The 27,212-nt window shown below is 38.1% G+C and overlaps 1 long non-coding RNA gene across 1 annotated transcript; it reads left to right on the top strand.

The window, feature by feature from the left end:
- LOC107651694 (uncharacterized) lies at window positions 1-27,212 on the top strand. The gene is made up of 5 exons (XR_001628502.2): window positions 1-4,003; window positions 6,780-6,862; window positions 16,920-17,000; window positions 21,439-21,637; window positions 25,593-27,212. It is a non-coding gene; the product is annotated as an uncharacterized LOC107651694 (long non-coding RNA).

Here is a 27,212-nt window from a genome sequence, read left to right as displayed (position 1 = left end):
AATCGAGCTTATTATAACAGTTTCTTATCTGACCTAAATGAACCTTCCAAAAATAACTTAAAAAACCCCCCAATACTATTTTCCCATTCAAAAACTTTTAAAAGCTGCCTATTACTCACTGTTGTCAAATATGGGCTCCTTGCTCTGGAATTGAAAGCTCTCCATTAAGTGGGTTCATAATAGACCTGTTAATTCCTATTCTTTATCATAATGTCTTCACTTCAGTTGTATGTTCTCCCCATTGTCCCCTTCACACCTGTGCTCATTCATGGCTTTATTTAGGTTGTTCAAAAAACTGGATGGATAAAATTTACTGGATGCTACTTGATCTGTGCTGGGGACTGCTATGGAGTTGCAAGAAAGAAAGACTGGAACATTATCAAAGAAAGGATAATGAACGTTTATTGTAAGCAGCACACAAGATTTTAAGCTCTTCTCGAGAGAAATAATCTATCCTCCCCAATCCTCCCCAGAATGTGAACAGGGGAGTTAACCCATTCTCAGGAGATCTTGAAACTGTTCATGCATCCTTGAACTGAGATTACTATGTTTTGGCGTACTCAGTAGGAATGGTATGTCACAAATACCTGGGAAGAGGAACTCTATTCCATGAGGTCATGAAAAGTTCACTGCAGATCTGCCTTCACAATTTATTTATACCAAGTTGTTTTCCATGAATGACGAGAAGAAAGGCTCTTATTTTATATACATAGCTATTTTGTGTGCCTTTGTGTATTACATGTATGTAAATGATATGTTCTTAGATATTGTGTTCATCCCATGCCAAGTTTGTAAGAGTGAAAAAAGGGATTAATTATTGTAGCAATCCAGCCCATATGTATAATTAAGAGGCAAGGATTGTGTGTGGGCACATGGCCATTCTGTGCATGGCAATGAATTCTGTTCCCAGCATGGCTAAGGCTAGGGCGTGAAATCTTACTTCCCTTTGTCTTACCCACCTGGGATACAACCCCACCTTCACCTTGTCGTAATTTGCAATTATCCAATGGCAATACACTATGTAATTCATCAATATGTATTGGGTACATTTGCATGTCAAAGAGATTAAAAGGAGAGCTCGCAGCCATCTCTCTCTCTCTCTCTCTCTCTCTCTCTCTCTCTCTCTCTCTCTCTCAGAGATCTCACAGGATTGCCTAACCCTATCTCTTCTCTCTTCTCTCTCCTCTCTATCTCTCACCTGAAACCTGGCCTTTGGCCAGGCCTCTCTCTTTTCCAATGCTAATACCTAGCACTCTCTAATTCATCCTACTATACTCTGTTTATTCTCCCAGCTAAGCTATAATATCCTCTGACCGGTGAAGTGTTAAATTGGGATCATTGGACGGAATTAGCCTTTTGAGAAGTCCACTGATTGGAGTATGGCTGCGGCTCCATTGTAATCGATACGGCCTGGTTTCTGACTCATTTCTGACATCTCGAACTTGGTTCCCTCACGCCCTTCATGGAATCCTAAACTACTATCCTTTCTCTATCTTTCTTATCTTGTGGCTTCTCACTGGCGAGAGGCTATAATTATTAAAAAGAGTAGGGTCACTAGGAATTTAATTTATTCCAAAGAGATTTATTTACAATTTATTTTCAAAATATAGAAAGAGTGAAGTAAGAAAATCAGAGAGGATAGGGTAAGATATCTAGCCTAAGTACTAAGTAATTTACTCCTGACCCTTGGCTCAGTCCGGACAAGGAGAGTTAGTCCTTAGCTGGTCTTGGCAAAGCCAAGGACCTGGGAAAGTCTCTCTCAAGAGGTAGTTCTTTCCTGAGGCTAGTTTTTTTCCCCCAGAAAATCCAGGAAAGGAGTCAGCCTTTTCACTTACCATGTGTCAGGAAGAGATTTAAGAAAAGCCTCACTAGGAACAGGGTCTCAGGTCCAGTCAGTAGATTCTTTTCCAGTCTCAACTCCAAAGAATGAAAAACTCTGTTTCACAAGAAGTTCTACTCCAAGTAGAACTATACTCAGGAAGTTGTAACTCCCCTTTAAAGACATTTTCTTTTGTGTCACTTCCTGTGCCTCCCCCTAATTTTATGTCTACCAATCACAGTTGAAGCTTTGCTTTAAGACTGCCCAGGAGCAGTCAGTTTAATTCTGATTCATCACCCACTATTGCATATGTAGGTCACGGACCTCCCACTTAATGGTACATTTACACTTTTGGTGATTAAATCTAAAAATGGGCAGGGGAACTAATTTAATTTTCACAATCAGGGGGAGAGTTAATTAATTTCATTTTCACAATCAGGGGAGAGTTAAATTTAATCTTCACAAGTTCTATATAAATAAAATGGTGTCTGTATATATAAGTCGTGAATGATAAGAAAGGAAACAACAGTGCCTAACAACAAATCATGGTTTTAGGACTTACCAAATAATTTAGTGCAATCTCTTCAATTTATAAATAAGTAAATTGAAATCCAGAGCAATAAAGTAATTTACCCAAAACCACACAGATAATAAATAGTAGAAAAAGGATTTGAACCTAGAACCAGAGGATGCAGTTTCTCAAAATTCAAATCCAATGCACTTTCAGGTGTAGATAAATTACAATCCAGGGTACACAAAGTTTTGGGGTAGGTGTTCATGAATTCACTTTGAGAAATCATCTAGAACAGGAAAAAAATGAAGAAGAAACCTAGGAATAGGCAGATATCTCAATTTTCATTAAAAAATGAGAAGCCAGAGAGGTCATGATAACATGTTTTCAGATACTGAATAAGAAAAGACTTAGAAAGAATGTGATAGATGGCTTCAATTCTAGAAGGGCTGTTAGAAATAAAAATGATGTGTGTGTGTGTGTGTGTGTGTGTGTGTGTGTGTGTGTGTGTGTATCCAAAAGGCAAAATTAGAACCAATGGATGGTAAAGGGCAAGAGTTCAATTCAATGCAAAAAAGAATTTTCTAGCAATTAAAGCTATCCAGTAAGGGAACAAGCTGCCTCACAAAATAGTCAGCTCCCCTGCTGGGAGCCATCAGATCACAAAGCCTTGACAGAGTCACATGTGGTAGCTGGGGATACCACAGAGTGGTCCTTGGTGAGAGATGACTGCCCACTCTATCCCCTTTATATGACCTCTTTCATCAATGCCCCTTACCTATGAATTGGCATGATTACTATTCCCCCTAGTCTCAAAAGAAATAATGCAAGAGCAAAACACCTGTACCCTAATTCTCCAAAAACATCACCAAAAGATCAGACCCTTAAACCCAATCCCAAAAAGACTATCATGGGTTAACTTTTACTTAGGTACATAATTCTCACTAAATTCTCACTAAACCACAGCTACAGGCCAAGCCCAAAACTTTCTCATGAAGCCAGCACACAAATCAATAATAAAGGCCCATACAATACATACAGGTACACTACAAGTATATCAAGCTTCAATATGCCTCAGTGACTCGATTTCACAAACCAGTAACTTGCCAGTGGGAAACTCCCTAGTAAGAACCCTGAGAAATGACCAGTCTAATACTAAATTTGAATTGTGTTCCCAATACCCCTCAACCTCAATGATATGATTGTTGAATTGTCTTTTAAGAACTGCTGATTAACTATTCCATTTTATTAAAAGCAATAAGTAATTTTCCTTGATTGTTTATAAGCTCAGAACTTCGCACAGGATAATGAGAAAATTAAGCCACCTGTGATAAAATCATTTATCTTGTATTCTGACTGTAATCACAATACAAAAATATAGAATGTTAATCAAGTGATTTGTTAAAAGTTAATGTATCACTTTTCCAATTATCTCTCTTTGATTTTATGTACCTGCATGCCAAGAAAATGGGTATAAAAATAAAAAGCAGACATTGGAATGGCGGAGCAGCTGTCAAGATGCAAAGCAGTTCCAAGGCCATAATTATTAAGCTGTCTTCAATTTGTTATTTATTTTGACTGATTGTTTGCCACCTGTCAGGAATCCTGGAGTCGATAGTGAGGCTGGATCCTGCCCGCAGCACTCCCCCTTCCAAGAAATGCTCAAGCAAAAGGTGAATGATTTTTTTTTTAAATCAGGAATGTCAAAAAGGGAATACCTAAACTGGCAGGGAAGTTAGACGAGATGTTCTCTAATTATGGTAATAGTCACAACTGTTCCATCTACATTATTATTATTATATTATCTGGCACAGAACCCATTAGCTGAGACCTGTAGAATACTGCCTATTGCATGTTCATCTGCTGGGTCATGGTGTGGTAAGTTTCTTGAGGACTGATTTTGATGTGAACATGAGGGCAGCAGCTGGAGCATCCTAATTTTCAGTGATTGGGGAACTTAGGAAAGATAACTATAATTTGGGACTTTAGGCAGAAAAATAGAGAACTAACAAGTTAGAGTTCTCCAAAAGTCTACCATTGGACAATAGTCAACAAACAAAATTGTGTACACACACATACTGTAGCAAGGGAGAGAATGATTTGACAGGTCTTGAGACATAGAATATTGCCTGAGCTGGTTGAATCAGAGTTCTAAGGAACAGTTTTACCAACTGCCACTCTGGAGCTGAAAGGTGAAGGAGGAAGGTGTATAGCTGAGACATCCTGGAAATCCATCAAGCAACTGGCCTTTGAGGATCTACTGACTTTGGAGAGAGGAAATCTCCGGTCTTCTGGTGGACAGATACTGGAGATCAGACCTGTACTTTGCTGGGACCATCTAAGAACACCATACCTGAGATTCCTGAAATCTGATCAACAATTGACTCTGTTTGTGAGATTAGAGGTTTGCAGTGGGATTTAGCCTTGATGGTCTTTAGTTAGATAGGTAGTTGGGGGTAAGCTTAATTAGATAAATATAGAGTATAAGAGTCAGATGCTAACCTTTTCCCCTTATTCCATTCCCCAAACCTTTCCCTTACCTGTTAATAAATTCAATTTTATTTATATGTGCCTTCTCCTTCTGTATAACCTTCCTTATCCCCTTTTCTAAAAATCATAACAACACACACACACACACACACACACACACACACACACACACACACACACACACTCTGTGCAGAACTTTATGAGAGGCTTTGGAGGTTCAAAAAGTTTAAGCAGAAAATTTGGTCTCCCCCAGAAAAGTTTATGATCTAGGAGAAACATGACGCACGATAAGATAAGAGCTATAATATAAATAAAATAACAAAGAGCATTGTTAACCATAAGATGAAACATTATCTAATAGGTATGCTAGAGAATTACTACATAAAATACTATGTGAGGTACAATGGACAGAGGTCATTACTGCCTGGTCAGATCAGGGAAGATGGTCCCACTTTGGTGGGGCTTTAAAAGATAGGGAGGTATTCCATGGACAAAGTCAAGGAGGACATTTCAAGCATAGAAAACAGCCTGAGCAAAAGGGTAGAGGTGGGAAGATACTTAGTATATTTGGGAGATAGAAATTAGTTTGGGTTAGGTGGACAATAGAGTACATGGTGGCTAGTAATAGGAGAAGGAGGAGGAAAGGTAAGGTGGTACCCGATTGTGAAGGATTTTAGATACTAAACAAAAGAGTTTGTAGTGTATTTGGAGTCTGGGGCAATAGGGAGCCAATGACTTTTTTGGTATTTTTTTAGCAGAGGTATGATAGGATTACATTTCTGCATAAGGAAGAGTATTCACTCAGTACTTTGAGGGAAAGGTGAGACAGGGCAAAAAGTGGAGGGGAGATTTTTACATAGATCATTGCTGCAGGGCAGGTGAGTAGTAATGAGAATGTGATTTGGAGAAGTCATAGTAGGAAAGGAAAGAATGAGATGAATGTGAGAGATGTCCTTACAGTCAAAGTGATAGGACTTCTTATAAAAGTTGATGGAGAAGAGTCAAAACAATGGAGTGGAGTTGGGGAGACATGCCACAGAAAGAGATGATGATTTTGAATATGATGGGTGACTAGACAGAGGAACCTTACTGATCTGAGAGTTGCTTCATGTATCTCCTAAACTGGAAAAACTGGACTTGGTAAATGACATTGTGAGACTATAGTTAGAATGTTTTATATAATTAACTTATTCTTTTGGTAAAATCTCTTATGCATTCTGAACAACTTGCTCAAGTGGGATATAGATGATGGCTCATTACTTGGAGATCTATGATGGCAGAGTGAGGAATTATGACTATAGTCCAAGGTGGGCAGTTAGGTGGCTCAGTGGGACTGAGAGGCAGGACTAAAGATAGAAGGTTCAAATCTGACCTCATACTTCCTAGATGTGTGACATTGGGCAAGTCATTTAACCCCATTGCCTAACTCTTCCTATATTTCTGCCTTGGAACCAATACAGAGTACTGATTCTAAGACAAAGTAAGAGTTTTAAAAAAAGACTGTAGCCCAAGGATGCCATGAGTCTTTGGGAAGGGGAAGCAAAATGGAGATTGGCCTTTGGCTTTACCAATCCATGCATTCTGATTAAGGGGCAGGTAGGTGATACAGGGGATAAAATGCTGGGGCTGGAGTCAGAAGACTCCTCTTCCTAACTTCAAATCTGACCTCAGATATGTACTGGTTGTGCTACCCTAGGCAAGTCAATTCATTCTGTTTGCTTCAGCTTTCTCATCTATAAAATGATCTGGAAAAGGAAATGGTAACCAACCTCAATATTTTTGCCAAGAAAACCCCAAATGGGGTTGTGAAGAATTGACCAGGACTGAAAAACAATACAATTATTTGCCTGCTTTACCTTGTTCCCAGCATTATGTAATAATGGTAAAGTTTGTATTAACTACTTTGTATTGCTTTGTCTCCTCTCTATCATTTAAAATTTTCTTCTCCTTTTTCCCTAGGTAGGTTGTCAACTATTTGAAAATGCATGCTAACCAAGACTTGTGTTTCTTTTGTATATCCCCAGGACCACAAATAGTCTGAGGTAGGTAGTAAGTACTGAAAAATCCTCATTGAATAAATAAAAACATCATATTAACCCTGCAAGCAAATATATTTTATTTATTTATTTTTTAAACCCTTACCTTCCATCTTGGAGTCAATACTGTGTATTGGCTCCAAGGCAGAAGAGTGGTAAGGGCTAGGCAATGGGGGTTAAGTGACTTCCTCAAGATCACACAGCTAAGAAATGTCTGAGGTCACATTTGAACCTAGAACCTCTGGTTTCTAGGCCTGACTCTCAATCCACTGAGCCACCCAGCTGCTCCCCAAACAAATATATTTTAAAGAAAGGTTTCCTGTGGATCATTGCTTAATCATTGATTGTATTTTTATTAAGATTTCCTTAACTCTTTTCTTATGGCAGATTAAAAATAGTAAGACCTATTCAGATGTTGATGAGGTTCAGATTATAGGTTTACTCCCCAGACCAATCACTTAGTTTTACAAACTGAAAAACTGTTATTTACTATTGATCACATGGTGATGTTAGGGAGGACCCATTGAGAAACTGGCTATCTTTGCCCTTAATCTTTGTAGAAGCACCCTGCATCCTTGAATTCTGACTGTCTATCTTCCCTGGATGGGAGGGACAAAATAATTAGTTAATGAATAATTATTAATGCTGATTATGAACCTACTGAGTATGCTCCTGAACAGCTGGTCTGTCATTCAGGCATTGAGCATTCATAATCATCTCCTATGTCCTAAAACCGAAGACATGAAATAAAAATTAGATAGTGACTCTTCTCAAGGAGCTTATCTTTTTGAAATTACATTTTTTCATTTAAAAAATCTATTTCCTCTTCCTTCCACTTCCAAAAAATTAAAAAAAAACAATACTTTGTAACAAATATTCATAGTCAAGCTAAACAAATTCCTGCCTTGACCGCTGGCTGTGTAGAAATGTGTGTGTACATAAATTCTGCACCCTGGGTCTATCCGGTCTCCTTCAGATGAGCTTAATGAAATTTAATAGGGATGGAAACATTAATAGGGATGGAAAGGGAGTTTTGGTTTATGCAGTCACAAAGATTGTGAGTGAAGCCATAAGAAGAGTTAAGGTCTTTCCAATAGCATAAGGAATATTGATTTGATAACTGTTTTCCAAAACGAGGACAAGAGTTGAAAAGGTGGAAAATGGGATACACAGGGAAACAAGGTGGTGCAGTGGATGGAGCACTGGGCCTGAAATCAGAACTGAGCTAAAATCTGACTTTGGACACTTACTAGCTGTCTTCCCCTGGACAAATCAAGTAACCTCTGTTTCTCTCATTTTCCTCATCTGTAAAGTGGGGATAATAATAGCACTTATCTTGTAGGGTTGTTGTGAAATTCAAATGAGCTATTTGCAGAAGTTCTTAGCACAATACTTAGGACAAGCATCCCTTCCACATCACAACTTTCCCTATGTTGGTTTACATATGTATATTCTCTGTCTCTCTGTCTATCTCTCTCACTCTCACCCTCTCTGCCTCTCTCTTATTCTCTCTCTCTATATATACATAAATATATCTATATGTATAGAACATATCTGATATATTCTATATATTAAATGGGAATTGGAGGGAGTTTTGCTGAAGCTGCAGAAGACAGATGAAGGCCAGCAGAAGACACAGAAAAAGTTTAGAAACTCAGAAATGCAAACTTAACCCCAAATTTACAATAAGGTACTATAAACACCTCATAAAAGAAAAAGGAAAAATTCAGACTTCTTTGTTATGAAAAGACGGCCAAATTTTTTTTACAAGAATTTTCCAGACCTTTGGGGCAAGAGCACCCCTAATCCCTGGAATATGAAAGGGATAACTGTAGTTGCTTTATTGTTGTTTAGCTACAGTGAAGAAGTGTCTGAGTCTGTACTTGAACTCAGGAGGAGGATCATCCTGACTCCAGGCTTTGTGCTCTATCCATTGTGCCACCTAGCTACGCATTTGTTTTTATAAAAGTTAGCCATTATTATGGCAAGATGCCTATGCTAGGTATAACTCTGAAGACATAGTAGATGGCTAGATAGGAAATTTTAATGTGAGAATCAGTCTAAGGAGAGATAGGAAGGGAGGACTGAAGGGCAAGAATTACTCTTTCTGTCTAGAAGATGAGGATAAGAGAAGGTGGAGAGGGGCATTTCTAAGCAAGTTGCTAGAAGTTCTTTAGTCAATTACAGTCAGAGCTGGGAAGAAAACTAGCAGGATGGCATCCTCTGATTCTATCTATGAATTCATCTGCCTCCCTCTTTGATACTGATGTTTGTTTTCTAGGAAAGAATAAAAAGTGTAATTAAGGGAATGCCATTACCCAAATGGACACACTAGTGTGTATATGGTTCAGGTTCTTGGCCAGGGTTCTCTAAACTTGGGTCTGGATGTTACAAATAATGCAAAAAGACCATTTTTCATAAGAATAAAAGAGCTTACAACCAAAAAAGGCTTGCAACTTATTGCTTTATGCTTGCCCCTGGATCCCTGAAATGCTGTACTTGTCTTTCCTCCCATGTCCTTGCAGTCAGTGCCCAAGGGCTGTCTGACCTATAGATTGAGACAAGATTATGGTAGGTTGTCTTGACTCTCTCTCCTTCCCTGGTCTCCTCAACTCCCATCCCTTCTTTATGGTTTCTTCTCCATCTCTGTAGGGACCTCCTTAAAAAAGAGATGGGCTTGTCATGGCTAAGGTCTAGAAGCTAGCAGTTCTAGAATGATGTGAACATATTTGGTTTACTTTACAGAACTGTATTGGTAAGCTTTGCCATGTTAGAGAAATTACAATAATATAATCTCTAGGCCTTTTCTTTCCAGTTTTTCCTTTAAATGTAATCTTCTTCCACTAGAATGTTAGCTTCTTAGCTGCTAGATGCTCAGTGGATAGAGCAAATGGATAGTGTTGGGATGACCTGAGTTCAACACTGACCTCAGACTCTTCCTACCTGTGTGACCCTGGGAAAGCCACTTAACGCCAATTGCCTAGCCCTTGGCACTCTTCTGTCCTAGAATTAATACCAAGACTGAAGGTAAGGGTTTAAAAAGAAAAGAATGTAAGTTCCTTGAGCTTATATTGTCTTCTATGTTTTTATGCTGTCTTTTATGTATTTATGTCCCTAACCCTTAGGATGGTGCCTCGCACATAGTAAGCCTTTCATAAAAATTTATTGAAAATGTTATTTGAGGCAACTAAGTGGAACAACTTATTTGAGGGAACTAAGTGAATAGAGTGCCAGACCTACAGTCAAGAAGACCTGAGTTCAAATGCTGCTTCAGCCACTTACTAGCTTTGTGACCCAGGGTAAGTCACTTAACCCTTTTTGCTCTCAAAAAAAAAAAAAGGCTCTATGGAATAGCTAGTTGGCTCAGTGATTAGAAAGCCAGGCCTAGAGATGAGAGGTCTCAGGTTCAAATCTGACCTCAGATACTTTCTTGCTATGTGGTCCTGGGCAAGTCACCTAACCCTTACATTCTTCTGTCTTGCAAATGATACTTAGTATTGATTCTAAGACAAAAAGTAAGGGTTAAAAAAAAGGAAGAAAATGCTTTTTGAATTTGATATAATGAGAAAGCTTTTACTTTCTTCCTTCTGCTTTATTCCTACCTTTGACTTTTTCCCTGTCCTGATTTACTTTACCTCTCATTTTAACAGAGTGCTTTTCATTTTAGAAAAACTGATGAGCCTGCAAAAGAGAGCAGAGCAGGACTTTGCTTGGGCTTGCAGCCTGAGAAGGAGTGCTCATGCTTAGAATATTGATGTCCAAGGTAAAGGACTGTCTCCAGAATGCTCAGCCAGAATGCTCATTGGCATGAATTAAAGTCATGCACTGGGAAAACCCCATCTCTGAGCAGACTTGTTGTTGTACAAGGGGGTACGTTTCCTGGAAATCATACATGAGACAACATAAAGAGAAAAGACTGAAATCAGAGAGTCAGAAGATGTATTCAAGTTTGGCTTCTGATGCTACCTGTAGGATGTCACTTACCCACTCTAGACCTCAGTTTCCTTATGTGTAAAATGAGGGAGTTGTATTTCTTGGCCTCTGAGGTTCTTTTTACCTCTAGATTTATAATGGAGATAAGTCATTGATTTTCAAGCTGATGGAGGCCTCAAAATGACCATCTGGTTTAGTCTTTTCCCGTCAGAGAGACGAGACATCATTAACTACATAAAAAATCCTTCCCTTCCTTCTTAGAATCAGTCTTAGTATTAGTTCCAAGGCAGAAGAGCAGTAAGGATTAGGCAATTGTAGTCAAATGATTTGCCCAGGATCACATAGCTAGGAAGTGGTTGAGGCCATATTTGAACCCAGGACCTCTCTTCTCCAGGTCTATTTCTCCATCTATTTCTCCATCTCACTACCACATTATTAATTATATTTAAAAGAGAAAATGAATTAGGACTAAAATCTACCTCAGTTCCTTGCCACATTCAAATATACCATCTTGGAATAGTGGAAAATTTCTAGATCTCCAAAGTTAGTTCTAAAGGCAGCTACACAAAGAACCTGAAGTTTGGAATAGTGCTTCCTTTGCCATAGGAATGGAGTCCATACATAACAGTTTTTTAATTTAAAAGACAAGAAAAAGGTTAGAAATTAAGCAAACAACAACAACAAAAAGAAAATCAACCTAGAAAATTATTTGGTGACAGGGAAAACCAAAATACAAACTCAGATGTCAACAAAGTCAATACTGCTGTATGCAGAGACTTCAAGAAAAATGTGAATGAGCAACAGGCTCAGAAAGAATTACTAGAGGAGTTCAAGAAGGATTTAAAAAATTAAATAAGAGAGGTACAAGAAAAATTTGAGGAAAGAAATGAAAGTGATGCAGGAAATTCATGAAAAAAGAATTGACAGCTTGGTAAAGGAGTTATAGAAAAATATAGAAGAAAATATCTTTAAAAACACAATAGGTGTTTAAAAAAACACAATAGGCCAATTGTTTTTTTAAAAAAAGGCCCCCAAATCCACTGAAAAGAACTTCTTTTTAAAAATTTTTAAATTTAAAAAATTTTATTTAATTGACTAATTAAGAAAAAATGTCCATGGCTACATGATTCATATTCTTTCCCTCCTTTCCTTATACCCCCCTCCCATAGCCAACAAGCAATTCCACTGGGTTTTACATGTGTCATTGGTCAAGACCTATTTCCATATTATTGATATTTGCACTAGGGTGATCATTTATAGTCTACATTCTCAATCATATCCTCGACTAATATGATCAAGCAGTTGTTTTTCTTCTCTGTTTATACTCCCACAGTTCTTTCTCTGGATGTGGATAGTATCCCTTCTCATAAGTCCCTCAAAATCTTCCTGGATCATTGTATTGCTGCTAGTAGAGAAATCCACTACATCTATTGTGCCACAGTGTATCCATTTCTATGTATAAGGTTCTCCTGGTTCTGCTCCTTTCACTCTGCATCAATTCCTGGAGATTGTTCCAGTTCACATGGAATTCCTCCACTTTATTATTCCTTTTAGCACAATAGTACTCCATCACCAACATATACCACAATTTGTTCAGCCATTCCCCAACCGAAAAGCATCTCCTCATTTTCCATTTTTTTTTTGTTACCACAAAGAGCGTGGCTATAAATATTTTTGTACAAGTCTTTTTCCTTATTAAATAGAACTTAAGAAATCAACATTGGCCAAATTGAAACAGATATATAAAAACTCACTGGGAGAAAGAGCTTCTTAAAAATACAATTGGTCAAATGGAAAAGGAAGTTCAAAAGCTCACTAAAGAAAATAATTTCTTATAAATTAGAATTGGGCAAGTGGAAGCTAATGATTTCATGAGATATCAAGAAACAACCAAAGTCAAAAAGTAAAAAAAATAGAAGAAAATGTTAAATATTTCATTGGAAAAAACAACTGACCTGGAAAATGGATCTGGCTAGCACTAGCATTAAGAGATGAAAAAGAAATGGAAGAAATCAGAGTGGGCAAAGAGGTAATAAAATTACCTCTTTTTACAGATAATATGATGGTATAGAAGGAAAATCCTAGACTTTCAACTAAAAACTTTGTTGAAATTATCAACAAATTTTAGTAAAGTAGCAAAATTTAAACTAAACCCACATAAATCATCAGCATTTTTATATATTGATTACAAAGTCCTAAAAGAAAGATACTCCATTTAAAATTACCATAGGAATTCAGCAGTAGAACAAGATACCCTAGAAGTATGCCTTCCCAAACAAACCCAAATACTACACAAATAGAATTATACAACATTAGTAACACAAATTAAATCAGATTGAAATAATTAGAGAAAAAGTAATTGTTCATGGATAGACAGACATTCTAACTTAAATTATATACCTAAAATAATCTACTTATTCAATGCTATCCCAATCAAATTACCATAAATTTATCTTATTGGGTTAGAAAAAATAAGAAAATTCATTTGGAAGAAGAAAAGATCAAGAATGTCAAAGGAATTAAAAAAGTAAAGGAAGCAAGTTTACTAATACTATATTTTAAACTGTATTAAAAAGGAGTAATTATCAAAACTAGCTAGTGCTGGCTAAGAAATAGAAAGGCAGATCAATAGAATAGAAAAGACACAGAACAAAGAGTAGTAAAAGATTATAGCAACCATCTATTTGACAAAAGTATAGATCTAATCTATTGGGATAAGAAATCACTATTTGGTAAAAATTGCTGGGACAACTGAAAAATATTTGGCAGAAACTAATATGGAACAATATCTTAAGCCTTCACTAAGATAAGATCGAAATGGATACATGACCTAGGCATAAAAGGAGATATTATAAGCAAATTAGAAGAATGGAGAACATATTACCTATCAGATTTATGGAGAGGAGAGGAACTTATAAGTAAACAAGAGATGGACAGCATTGTAAAATGTAAAATGGATAATTTTGAGTATATTAAATTGAAAAAAATTATACAAAAAACAAATTTGCCAGGATTAGAAGGGAAGCAGAAAATTGGGGGGGGGGGATTTCGGAGATAGTCTTTTGGATAGAGGTCTGATATCTAAAATTTATAGAGAATTTTGTCAAATTTATAAGAATAAGAGTGATTCCTCAATTGACAAATGGGCAAAATATATGAATAGTTTTCAGATGAAGAATCGTTTTCAGATGAAGAAATCAAAGCCACATATAGGTATATGAAAAAATGCTCTAAATCACTACTAATTAGAGAATTGCAAACCAAAATAGTTCAGAGGTATCATTTCCCACCCATCTTATTGGCTAAATGACAAAATGATACATGTTGGAGAGAATGTGGATAAACAGGTATACTAATATACTGTTGGGGTGTATGGGGTGCTCAGGGAGGGATAATATCTCTGGTATGGAGGGCTTGTCATGCCATTCTAGGGCAGCTCTCCAGCTACTGACCCTCACCTGACACCCAGCTCTCACTTGTGGCTCCTAGTAGCTGCTAGCATGCACCAGCGGCCACACCCCGGGCAACCGCTTCGACAGGCCAGCTAAACCTTGTGAGGGTAGCCATCGGGTCGACGTCGACCCCTGGTGAATTAGGGCTTTGCTCACCCAGCATGTGAAGACTGCTTCAGCGGAACAGACAGAAGAAACCAACAAGAAGGTTCAACGGCTGAGATGGCGACGCAGCAAAGCACTGTGGAGTGCTTAGGGCGTGTTAGAGCACAAAGGACAACACGGCCATCCAATGCAGCTGAGGAAGTCTCCAGGTGTAACGACTTTTCGTGCCAATGGACCCAGGCTTCCAACGCCGAGAGAGTGGGACTGTCTTTGTGCATCGACTTTTCCTCTTAAATCTTCATGCACAGGTGTCTTTGTGCACAAAAACGCACAAAGAAAATCGTCATCCTCGGTTCGAGTGACAACCAACAACAAATATACTGTTGGTGAAACTGAACTGATCCAACCATTTCAGAGAGCAATTTGGAAATATTCCCAGAGAGTTATAAAACCATATATCCTTAGACTGAGCAATATCATTGCTCATAGACTGAGCAATATCATTTCCAAGATTCAAGGAAAAAGGAAAAGAATATATATATGTTCCAAAATATTTATAGCAACTCTCTTTGTAGTGGCAAAGAACCAGAATTTGAGGGAATCAGTTGGGGAATGGCTAACCTATTGTGGTATATGATTTTGATGGAATACTATTGTACCATAAGAAATTATAAACAGATTAATCTGTTAAAACTTGGAAAGAACTACATGAAATAATTAGGAGCCAAATGAGTAGAACTAAGAGAACATTATATATAGCTATAGATTTAATATTTGAAAACTAACTTGTGAATCTGTACCTTCAGAGAATGAACTGAAAAATGGAAACATGAAAGACATAATAAACTGTGTATACATATACACACATACACACACACATATACAGTTTTGCATCTATGGTATGGGGAGAGAAAAGCTAGGATACGTGGAAATAAATTTTATTAATACATTTTTATATACTTTTTGACCCAGCTTTAATTTTGATTATGCAAAAGGTTTTCTATTTCATGAAATAAAACTTGTTCATTTTATCTTTTACTAGTATTTTTATCCTATTTGGTCAAGAACTCTTCCTTTTTGGTACTTAAGAAAAGTATCTCCTTAACTTCTTTGTTTATGACATAATCTTTTATATTTATATTATGTAACAATTTATTTTATCTTTCTTTTATGTATCCATTTAGAACTTAATGTGGTATATAATGTAAATGTTGATCTAAACCTAATTTCTGCAAGACTAAAATATAATTGGGCAAAATAGTCTGTACTAAGTCCCATTATTTCTTCTCCATTAATGCTGAATTCGTCTTCATTTTTAACCTCAGTAATTTGGTTTCCTTTTTTTACTTAAAACAACAACTACTACATTTACTAATGGCTTTTCTATTTTATTAGTTTTCATCCCAGAAAAAATAAAAAAATAAAAAAATCTCTCCTTCTGCATAATATTTCTAATTTCCCTTAATACCAGAGTCTTTTCTCTGTTGATTACCTCTAATTTGTTTTGCATATAGTTTGTGCAACCCAAACTTCCAAGCCTATTTATATGGGATTCTCCTTATTGGTGGAGATTGCTTATTTAATACTTTGTGACTACTGAGTTGGTGAGAGCTTGTGAGGAGAGATTCTGGTCTTTTCGCTTTTAGCTTTAAGAGAAAGATGTGAATTCCAAACTCCCTTTAACCTCATTCCCAACTTACTACCCTAGGGACTTTGAGGAATTTCCCCTTGGGTGAGATTTCTCTATCTTGGAATTCATTCACTCAGTGTCTTGTTTGATAGATGTTCTCCTATGTACATCCTCTCTGATTTTTATTTCTTTATCAACTTGGACATAAGTGTTTATTTGTTATTTGCTTTGTGTGTTCACTGTGGAATTGACATGGTGGGAAGGGAATCGGATAAAGAAATTGAGACTGATAGAGTTAAGAAACTTGCCCAGATGACTTGTTCAGGGTCACATAAACTCTTTGCCCTAATGGAGCTCAGTTTCTTTACTTTTAAAACGTGGTGGTAATGGTGGTGGTGGGGCAGCTAGATGATTCAATGGATAGAGAGCCAGTCCTAGAAACAGGAGATCCTGGATTCAAATTTGACCTCAGATACCTTCTAGTTGGGTGTCTCTGGACAAATCAACCCCCCATTGCCTAGCCCTTACCATTCTTTTACCCTGGAACCAATATATAATATTGATTCTAAGACAGAAGGTAAAGATTATTGTGTGTGTGTAGAGGTAGGTAGGTGATTCCAATGATAAGGGCACTGGGCTAGGTGAGCTCAAATCCAGCCTTAGGCACTTACTAGCTTTGTGGCACTAGGCAAGGTACTTAATCTCCATCTGCCTCAGTGAATGGGGATCAACTCTTATGTAAAATCAAGATAATAATATCATCTATCTCCCAGGATCATTGTGGGGATCAAATGAGATCATATTTATAAAATGCTTCATTGTTGTTGTTGGTCCTTCATTTCCAAAAAAGACCAGTGGCATCACTGGGGTGATATCTGGACTTACATGTGAATTTTAGTGAGACAGTACTGAACAAAATCATCAGTCTCACTTTTTCTTCCAGAGTCATTGATATCCAGTGGGAAGACAGAAGTCAAGATGATTGGCGATGGTCCAGGATACAGCAAATAACCTTGGTGTCTAGGTATTAATACATCCTGACCCAAATCTTATAGGAGGCCAGGAAAACTAAGAGATGGAGGTGGATAGAGAGAACATCCCAAACCTAGGAGACAAGTAATTCAAATGCTGGGATATAGGAGAGGGAGCATCTTGTTTTAGGAACAATAAGGACAGTGAAAGTAGATTGTATAGTGCTGGGAGGATATTAAAATGAAAGAAACTAGAAAGGTAGGAAGGGAATAGGTTGCCTAGGGCTTTCATTGTCAAATGGAGGCCTTCATAGGGGTTGTGGGGAGATATAATCAGAATGATGCTTTAGGAAGATCATTTTGGTAGCTGAATGAAGGATCTGGAAGACTAAACACTTGAAGCAAGGAAACCATTAGAAGACTACCATGATAGCCAAGAGTTGATGATGAGGGCCTGTGCCAGGATGGGATGTCTAGGGACATAGAATCAAGATGGTGGATGGCTGGTTCAGCTTTTTTGTTGATCCATTAACTTATATAATTTAAGGAAGGAAGGAAACAAGCATTTGTTAAATGCCCACCATGTGTCAGGCATTGTGGTAAGGGCTTTACAAATGTGAGCTGTGCGGATCCTCACACTAGCCCTTGAAGGTAGGTGCTATTACTATCCTTATTTTATGGTTGAGGAAACTGAGGAAGAACAAGACTAAAGCTAATATTTACATAGCATTATGTGCCAGGCATTGTGCTAAGCACATTAAAATTATTGTCTCATTTTTTCCTTACCACCACCCTTGGATATAGGTAGGTGTTATTATTAACCTCATTTTAGAGTTGAGGAAACTGAGGCAAACAGAGATTAATGACTTGCCCAGGGTCACATAACTAGTTATGTATCTGAGGCTGGAATTTGAATTCAGATCTTCCTAATTCCAGTACAGAGCTCTATTGACTGAGCCAATATATTTAAGAAGGTTTATAGTGTATAGTCAGGTCTGAAAGTAAAACTCAGATAACTAAATATTCAAAAATAGCATCATGAAACTTCCATAGCTTATTCCCTCTCCACCCCCAGCCCCTATCCCAGAGTACAGTCCCTTAGTACTGCTTCATAGTAAACCACCTACAGTAAGGGAGTGTGGGAAAGCCTGAGAAGCAAAGGAAACTCCCTTGTTCTTTTCTCTTCGGTGAACGAGGGGGAATGATGGCAGCATTAACCATGAAAGAGGCAAGAGTGACCTGGCTTCTTGGCTTCCTGGTAGGGTTTGGGGAGTGCAGGATTGATTCACTCTTATGGTGACTCACAGAGATACCTACTTTGGAAATTCTAGATTGTTTGCCTTGCTTTTAAGAAATCAAATACTTTTGGAAGTAAGGCATTTCATTAAACTTATGAAAATGGTGAGACTCAACCAAGCCCACATACTCTGGAGACCATTAAAAGGATAGCAACACAGGGGCTGGAGTGACAGGTCATTGAGCCTTCAGGGCTCTGAGAGAGTGTTCATTTCTTTATGTTGTTGACAGAAGGGACACGGATCAAAACTCAATCCAGGTGTGCCCAGATAACCACAAAGGCTTCAGCTCTCAGACAGCAGGGTTTTATTTGTGGTTGAGAATTAAAATGGTCAATTTGCCACTCCAAATTGAAGTCTCCTGCCCTGGCTTTAATTTTAATGAGTCCCATTCACCTAGACAGAGAGATGGAAGACATTTTGCTACATGCTAATGTTCCCTCAGGAATACTCCTAAACCATTTGGGGCTGGGAAGATAGTTCATGAGCAGGAAGTTTTAATAAAAGCCACTATAGCCCATGCATGACCTACTGCTCCTTGTATAGAAGCAGAACAGGGTTCTATGATGAGGGCCTTCTTTACCTGGAATTCTTCCTCCTCTTCCCTCATGTTCTTGTTCTCCTCCTCATCCTTCTTCTTCTTCTACTCCTCTTCTTGTCCCCCCCCCCTCCTCCTCCTTGTTCTTGTTCTCTTCCTCTTTCTTCATCTCCTCCTCCTCTTCTTCCTCCTTTCCTTACTCTCCCTCCCCTCTCTATTTTATCAAAATACATTAATTCTCTTCCTTGACTCCCTCATCAAAACACACAAATGTTAGACTACCTTCTTCCTGCCCACTCCCCTCCCTTAGAGCACTGAACTCCTGATAATTTCCTCTCACACTTTCCATGGGCACTTTCCTACTTTCCCTAGAATGTTCTCTTACTTGCTTACCTCCAGTAGCTGTAGTATAAGACAATCTGAACAAAGCTGCCTAAGCTCTGGCAAATGTTTATAGTTTCAATTGCAGGAGAGCCATCTGCATCTTTTGATTTCCCTGATGTACCCAGGATGCATTCAGATGCCAGGATGCTAGGGCTGAGATATTACAATTAAATTCAATAATTCATTGTACATTTATTAACAGCCTATTTACTACATGATGTATTGGGTATGGGGGAAGGGGGTGAGATAACTATAGGGGTTAAATCAGAAGGGGTCACTGACCCTTCATGCAACCTGTAGTCTAGTAGCTCATTAGAGGAACCGTGTAAACCCACCTTCTGATCATTCTATCTAAATTCTTGCCCCCACCTCCTTGAATGTTTCACTTCCTCACCAGTGTGAGATGAAAGGGAAAAGGATCTGATCCCTTGCTCATGATTATAATTTTTATATGCTGAGCATAATATAGGGATTGCAAACTGCTCAAAGGCATAAGGAGTACAGTGCTAGGCACTCTCTGAGGATCCAGCCAAAACTTGCTGGAAAAGAGGAGGAAGGAGGTCTTTTTCATATGTCTGTTTTGCTCTTCCTGAATCCCAGACTCCATGTCTGATATCTTACAGCTGTAAAATCTTGTGATTCCTTCCCAAGACAACCCCAAAATCCACTCCAAGGGTATGTGTGTAGGTATGTATTATGAAATATTTGATCAAAAGCATGGCCATTCTTCCCTGTCCACTGTGTAAGCTTGTTCTGTGGCAAGGCTCAAACTTATGGAGTTGGGAATGACTAGACAGAATGAAGGGCATCACAAACAATTTGATGAGTTCCATCATTCATCAATACTAGAGGTGGGTTTTCAGAATTCTTTTTTTTTTTAAACCCTTACCTTCCATCTTAGAATCAACACTAAGTATTGGTTCCAAGGCAGAAGAGTGGTAAGGGCTAGGCCAGTGATGGTGAACCTTTTAGAGCCTGAGTGCCATGATGCCCCCCTCATTGAGTGCCTGGCATGCCTTGCCCCCCCTCCCCTTATCCCACACAGGGGAGGGAGACAGTGCTTCTATTGGGCAGAGGGGCAGGGGATGTTAAAAAATGTTGTCAGGCTGGTGGAAAGGGGGAAGGGGAACAACTCCACTCAAGTCTCTCTGCTTTTCTAGTTATGAACTCTGGTGGGAGGTGGAGGGTGACCACATGCCCATAGAGAACACTCTGTGTGCCATCTTTGGTACCTGTGCCATAGGTTCACCATCACTGAGCTAGGCAATGGGGGTTAAGAGACTTGCTCAGGGACACACAGCTGGGACTGTGTCTAAGGTCAGATTTGAACTCAGGACCTCTTGCCTCTAGGTCTGACTCGCAATCCACTTAGCTACCCAGCTGCTCCCTCAGAATTTTTCCAAATCACATCTGCTAAGTTCTGTTTTTTATCTCAATGTACTTTGGAGAAGAAGGAGCCCTCTGTTATTAACATCTGTTTCCTTTTCAAAGGGAAAACCAGAGCAGGAACTTAGAAGTAGAGTGGAGAAATGTACCCATGTAGAGATGAGAGAAGGCAGCAGAGTGCAAAGATGAATTTGAAACTGGGAGTCAGAGGATAAGGCTTTCTATCCCGGATTTGCCATTACTGCTCATATCACTGGACAGTTCCCTTTACCTCACTGGACCTCAGTTTTCTCACTTTTAAAATGAAGAGCTAGATAGGGGCTATTATAGAAAAGAACACCGAGTCAGGTGTCAGGAAGACCTGAGTTCAAATCCAGCCTCAGATGCTTACTAGCTATGTGATCCTGGGCAAGTCACTTAAACCTTTTGTCTCAGTTTCCTTATCTATAAACTGAACTGGAGAAGAAAATGGAAAAGTATTCTAGTATCTTTCCAAGAAAGTCCTCAATGGGGCCATGAAGAGTCAGACATGACTAAAAAGTGACTGAGTTGATCTTCAGGTGTTGGGCAAGGCATTGAATTTCTGTCTGCCTCATTTGATGGGAGTCAACTCATATGTAAAATGGAGATAAAAATAGTACCTACCTTCCAGGGTGACGGTGAGGATAAAATGAGATATTTGCAGACTGGTTTGCAAACCTTGAAGCTCTATATTAAAGCTAGCAAAAGGAAGAAGTAGATAGACTCTAGGATCTTTTCTAGTTCCAGATCTATGAATATATGGTATTGGGTTCATATTAGGATAAGATTTGTTACATTATGTGAAACAGGAAAAGGAAGGCAAGAGTGTGTTGAAGAATTATGAAATTTCCTTTTATCTTTGTACAGTGGATACCGTCAGACATCTTTAGAAGCTTCCTAAATCTGTGTCTGTCCTGGGTTTGTTCTTGGTACATCGCCAGAACCAAAGCATGTTGTTTTCCCTGGTGGGTACTAATGAAGATTGATTGTTACAAAATCAGAGTTAGAAAATGCAAAAGCTGGAAGGCCCTTGGAGATCATCAGACATACATCCCTCACTTGATAGGTAAGGAAAATCAAGTCCTGAAATCTTTAGTCTGCCTAAGCCAGATTTCAAACCCAGGCCTTCTAATATCAAGTCCAGTATTCCTTCCATGATGCTACATTTCAGAATTTCAGTAATTCTCCAGAGAGAATTAAAAAAGACAGCAGTTTTCAGCTCTCCAATTTCTCTGTAAAATTTCCATTTTCTCCTGCTGCTATACTCACAAGTGTTTCTCTCAAGAGAATCTCCCTGGTTTTTTTTTCCTTTTTTTAAGAAGTTGCTTTCATTTCAATAAACATGCTTCTGCTCAGAGGTCTTTCTCTGGTGCTCCTGGCTGGCATTTTAGATGGATGCCTACCCTTAGATCTTCAACCTGCTTAGTATTGGGAAAACAAAATAGTCTAATCCAGTGGAGTTTCCTTTAGAACTCTGGCCCTTTAGGAAGAACTATATAGGAAACTAGCACATCCATGTGTTTGACCAGCTTTTCCTGAGATTGTGAAGCTCTCCAGTTACCATTAGAGGCAGCTGTGGCTCACTGGTTAAGAGCCCTGGGTCTGGAGTTGAGATAACTTGAGTTCAAATACAGCTTCAGACACTTCCCAACTGTGACCCTGGACAAGTGGCGTAGCCTCTGATTATTTGATGGAAAGATCCTCTGGATCTTATGAAAATTAAAATTTTGGGAAACTGAGGCAGGTAGAAATTAGTTTCTTTCTGCAAGGAGTATTATTTTTATGAGGTTTATTAAAGGTCAAGGGTTAAAGAAAATACAAGCAAGAGAAGCACGTGCTAGGTGGGCCATGAGGCCCACCCAAATTTCACTCACATCATAAATCACGTCTGTTTGCCAGAGGAGCCAGGAAGAGAAGACCCTGCCGTGGGCGGAGACCCTTTAAATAATGATTTTGTTCTCGGCACAGGTGAGAATTCAGTGAGATTACAAAGCATTCTGGGGAAGTGGAGCAAGGACTTCTGGGGACTGAAGTCCTGGATTCAAGTCTATTTTTACAACCTGTTGCAGAAAGCTCCCCTTTCACTTATTCTCATAGGTATTATAAACATTTACCACCATGTCTGGCTCTTCCTTGCTAGCATTCAAATGAATATATATTATATTACATAAATATAGAATACAAAATATATATAGAATAGCATAAGAATATGTACTATTCTCTCTTATATATAGTTTCAATAGATTATTTTTTTAAATCACATTTACTTTGAACACTCCATATTTAACAAGATTATAGGTTTTCTTCTCTTAACCAGTGTCCCCCAGCCTCCTTTGCTCAGCACGACACTAATTTAAGAGAGCTCATCTACCACAGTAAATAAACTGAAAAAAAAATCCTCTTCTTGTCTTCCCCTAATCTCAAAGTCAGGATACATGCACTCTCTCATACCATCCCCCAAACAGCCTAGTGAAGTAGACTGAACAGGCATAAAAATCCTTGTTTTACAAATAAGGAAACTGACATCATAAGCCAAATTAATGAAAGGGTGAGTCAAAAAAAAAAAGAAAAAGAAAAATTTTAGCCCTCTTTGGGGCAGTGTATGGATTTTTGGTTTTTGTATCCTCAGTGACTTTCACATTATATATAGAATGGCACTTGAGAAAGGGTGCTGAACTTGGTGTCAGGGGCACCTGGGTTGAAATTCAGCCTCTGCCACCAGCTCTGTGACCATGGTCAAGTCATTTAGACTTCTCTTAGCCTCAGTTTCCTCATTCACAAATGTGGATAGTAATACCTGGAGTATTTACTTTAAAAGATTTCAGGGATGATCAGATGAGTTGATGGATATAAATTTCTTTGCTAAACTTAAAGCCCAATGTAAATGTTAACTCATAGTAGGCACTTACTAGATGTTTAATGAATTAAATTAAATGCAGAGAAAGAAACTCTTAAGCTCTGGGCATAATAATAGTTGGCATTTTTATAATGCTAACTATTATCTCATTAAAACTTCACAAATGAGATATCCTCATGTGTAGAAACGAGATATCCCTCTATTTCCTCACAGATGAGACATCCTCACATATAACCCCTACCTCAATGTAAGGTATCATCATGCCATTTTACAGATAAGGAAACTGAGGGAGATAGAGGTTAAGTGGTTTATCCAATTATACAACTAGACAGCATATGAAGCTGGATTTGAATAGAAAATATTCTGACTCTCGATCCAGGTACCATCTTGCCACTTAGTTTAGCATATTGGCCAATATTTATGTCCATGACAGGCTCAAGGGGTAGAGACTAGGTAGACAGGGCCTATGGAAATATAGACCTAGGGAAATGAAACTTTGAAATTCAAATTTTAAAATCTTACAAAGATAACTTACATAGCCAAATAGGACCTACATTCTGCTTTACCACTGAATAATTTTCACTACACATGTTTAGATTTTGGTATATTTTAAGATATTGGTTAACACCCGACATGCATGAATATCACATTGCACCATCATTTAGCAAGTTAAAATGAAAGAAAAGCAGTGACAAGGTAGTAGTCGTAGGCAAATGGTATACAAGAAAATTCCATTCTGCCAATAGTTAGTTGATTGCTTTCTTAAAAGTAGCCCATTCAATCTCCCAAGCCCTTTTTCTCAGTGGTTATCTAATCATTCAAAAGCTCCACAGTACAAAGTGGTATAATGGGGGAGAAATATTGATTTGGGGGATAAGGATAGTTGGGTTCAAATTTCAGCTCTGAGCAAACCAGTTAATCTCTCTAAGCCTCAGATTCCTCAACTCTAAAACAAGAGCAACAACACTTGCCTTACCTACATCAAAGGCTTAGAGAAGATATGTGTAAGTCCTTTGAAAATTATAGGATGCCAAATAAATATAGAGAAGCATCTTGGAATTGTGGCTAGGAAGTTGGCCTTGGAATTAGGAAGACATGGGGGCAAGTCTTGTCTCTGACGTATGCTCCTTTATGTAGTAGTAGTAGTAGTAGTCTCTCGGTAACCGAGGATGACGATTGTCTTTGTGCACTTTCATCTGAGGTGTAGATGAGTGTGCACAAAAAATACTTGTGCGAGAAGGAGATTTAAGTGGAAAAGTCGATGCACAGAGACAGTCCCACTCTCTCGGTATTGGAAGCCTGGGTCCATTGGCACGAAAAATCATTACACCTGGAGACTTCCTCAGCTGCATTGGATGGCCGTGTTGTCTTTTGTGCTCCAACATGCCCTAAGCACTCCACAGTGCTTTGCTGCATCGCCCTCTCAGCCTTTGAACCTTTCTTTATCTGAAAATTGCCTATTCATGTCCCTTGCCCATTTATCAATTGGGGAATGACTTGCTTTTTTGTACAGTTGATTTAGTTCTTGATAAATTTGAGTGATTAAACCTTTGTCAGAAGTTTTTATTGTAAAAATTGTTTCCTAATTTGTTGCTTCCCTTCTAATTTTGATTGCATTGGTTTTGTTTGTACAAAAAACTTTTTAATTTAATGCAATCAAAATTATTTATTTTGCATTTTATATTTTTTTCTAACTCTTGCTTGGTCTTAAAATCTTTCCTTTCCCAAAGATCTGACAAGTATACTATTCTGTGTTCATCTAATTTACTTATTGTTTCCTTTTATGTTCAAGTAGTTCACCCATTCTGAGTTTATCTTGGTGTAGGGTGTGAGATGTTGATGTAAACCTAATCTCTCCCATACTATTTTCCAATTTTCCCAGTAGTTTTTGTCAAATAATGGGGTTTTGTCCCAAAAGCTGGGATCTTTAGGTTTATCATAGACTGTCTTACTGAGGTCACTTACCCCAAGTCTATTCCACTGATCCTCCCTTCTGTCTCTTAGCCAGAACTGTATGGTTTTGATGATCACTACTTTATAGTACAGGTTAAGATCTGGGACTGCAAGGCCACCTTCCTGCACTTTTTTTTCCCGTTATTTCCCTTGATATTCTTGATCTTTTGTTCTTCCAAATAAACTTTGTTATTGTTTTTTCTAATTCAAGGTAACCATCTAAAAGGAAAGCAGTCTGAGGTCTCCTACAAGAGCTCCTCCAGGGGTCGAATTCCACAGCCAAGTGTCTTCACTCCAAGTCTGGGTGTCTATTTTCCAGTCTCTCCTCAAGTGACTCTTCTTCACTCCTTTATGTACCCACAGGCAAATGACTTAAATTCTTAGTTCTCCATGTAGACAATTTTCCAAGATGAAATTACATAGAAATTGCTAGATTTACATCAGTGGAAGGACTTTCCTATACCTATGAAATAACGAGTTTGGAACAAATATCTTTCTGTCTTCCTGTCTTTCTATCTACATATCGGTGTATCTATGTATCCATATATTTGTTTGTCTGTTCACCCATCCATCTGTCCATCCATCCATCTATCTACCTATCTCACCATGTTCTCTCTCTCCTTTCCCTCTGTTTTTCTGTTTGTGTGTGCATATGTCTAACTGTCCATCTATCTATATATCTTTGTATTATTAACAAAAGGACTTTTCCCACCTCCACTAAAAATTGTCTGGACAGCTAGGTGGCACAGGGAATTGTGTACTGAACCTGAAGTCAAGAACACTCATCTTCCTGAGTTCAACTCTGACTTCAGACATTTACTAGCCATGTGACACTGGGCAAGCTACTTCACCCTGTTTGCCTCCGTTTTCTCATCTGTCCAATGAACTGGAGAAGGAAATGGCAAACTACTCCAGTATCTTTGCCAAGAAAACCCCACACGGGGTCACAAAGAGTGGGACATATCTGAAATGACTAAACAATAGACTCTCATCACTTCATGCCCAGGCTATTGCAATAGCCTTTTGGCTTCCTTTCCCTGTTAGAATGAAAACTGAACAACAACAACAATTGTCTTTTAATAATCTGCTTTTATTTTTGGAGTAATAATTTCTATGTCTAAAGTTCAACCAATAGCAAAAAAGAAAAAAAAAACCTCTAATAGTTAATCCCTTACAAGGGGTCATTTGACCTTCTTTCAGAAACCCATTGATGGGAAGCTCATTACTTCTCTAGGCCATTCATTCCACTTTTGGATAGTTCCATGTTAGATGCCTCTCTCATATTGGATACTATGGCTCTATTAATACAGATCACATTAGATATTTTGGCTGCCATATTATACTGTTGACTTAGTATGAGCTTGGGGTCCACTAAAACTTTCCAGATTTTTTTCAATATGAGCTGTTATTTAGCTCTGCTTTTCATTTCTTATACTTATAAAGTTGATTTTTAAACTTAAATATAGACATTCACATTTATCTCTATAAAATTTCATTTTTTTTTCTATTTTGCCCAATGTTCTAGCCTATCAAAGTATTTTTGGATAATAAACTTTGGCATCCAACATGTTACCTATTCCATAGCTTTGTATCATTTGTAAATAAAATAAGGACACTTGTTATTTAAATTATTGATGAAATTGCTAAGTAGCACAATTTGAAACTGTTTTACAAGTTGATAAAATCATTTGTCTCTATCTTTTTCTGAATCCATCTACTTGTTCTTTGTCAAGTCCATATCCTGCCATCATCTTGGCAAAAAGGCAAAAGACTTTGTCAAATGTAGTTAACTAAATCTATGACACACACACACGCACACACATGCATGCAC

This window comes from Monodelphis domestica, chromosome 3 (genome assembly GCF_027887165.1).
Source record: "Monodelphis domestica isolate mMonDom1 chromosome 3, mMonDom1.pri, whole genome shotgun sequence".
NCBI classification, from domain to species: domain Eukaryota; kingdom Metazoa; phylum Chordata; class Mammalia; order Didelphimorphia; family Didelphidae; genus Monodelphis; species Monodelphis domestica.
Note: the sequence above shows the minus strand (reverse complement) of the source record. Positions and strands in the feature narration are given on the sequence as shown.